Below are 932 nucleotides of genomic sequence, written 5' to 3'. Positions count from 1 at the left end.
GATTGTCTTGTCTCTGACAATCTTAAAGTAAGTTGAAATAAGGAGGAAGCGTTTAAATTGTCAATGGCAATTTTAAAAATTGTCGAAATAAGTAGAAAACTTAATGGCCATTAAAATTATTAAATAACAAAAGAAAGAAAGAAAGCTAAATATGACTTTCAAACGGAAATAAAAGCTAATCATTAAAGTAAGCTATGCAATTAATAGTTACAAAAGCAAATTAACAAAGGATAACTAACAAAAAAATATGCTAACAATTAATAATTAGCAAAAAAACTAGTTAACAAGAAATCATAAAAAAATAACAATGTAGAAAAACTAACAGCAAATAACTATAGAAAACAAGCTAACAATTAATAACTAGCAAAAAAATAAATAACTGTTCCCAACTAATAAAAAATTCATCGAAAGAAATAATTAATCCCTTAATAAACGTGCATTTGTAGTACATATTATTTTATTTCACATTCAAAATTATTATCACAAACTATTTAACACAGTGTATTATAGGTAAGTAAACTACTTTTAAACTAGTTTTTTTCATTGTGTGCCGTCAAATTTCGAAATCGTTAAAATTGTGCCGCCACAAAAAAAAGGTTGAGAATCACTGTATTAGAGACTAAACTTCCTGCTCGCTATCACTTGCTGAATCTAGAAATTGTTTCCGCGGTTCTTTACAAATCGCTTCACCAGTTAAGCTCTCCTCCCTCGATCCTTTCACCCATCCCAAATCTCATTGGTTCAAGTTATTCGAATGCATTGATATTCGTTTGCAAAAAGTTGCAATTCAAGGACTTAATTGATATAAAGGTAATTAGAAACTAAAACAAAATACGTCGTATTGTTCATATTTAGACGTAAGAATACGTCGAGCAAAAGATCACATAATATTAACGATAAATTTTTTTTTAGCTAGGCTGACTTAAACGATT

Source organism: Parasteatoda tepidariorum, chromosome 1 (assembly GCF_043381705.1).
Source record: "Parasteatoda tepidariorum isolate YZ-2023 chromosome 1, CAS_Ptep_4.0, whole genome shotgun sequence".
Lineage (NCBI taxonomy): Eukaryota > Metazoa > Arthropoda > Arachnida > Araneae > Theridiidae > Parasteatoda > Parasteatoda tepidariorum.
The sequence above is the reverse complement of the archived record's forward strand: the minus strand, read 5'-3'. Positions refer to the sequence as shown.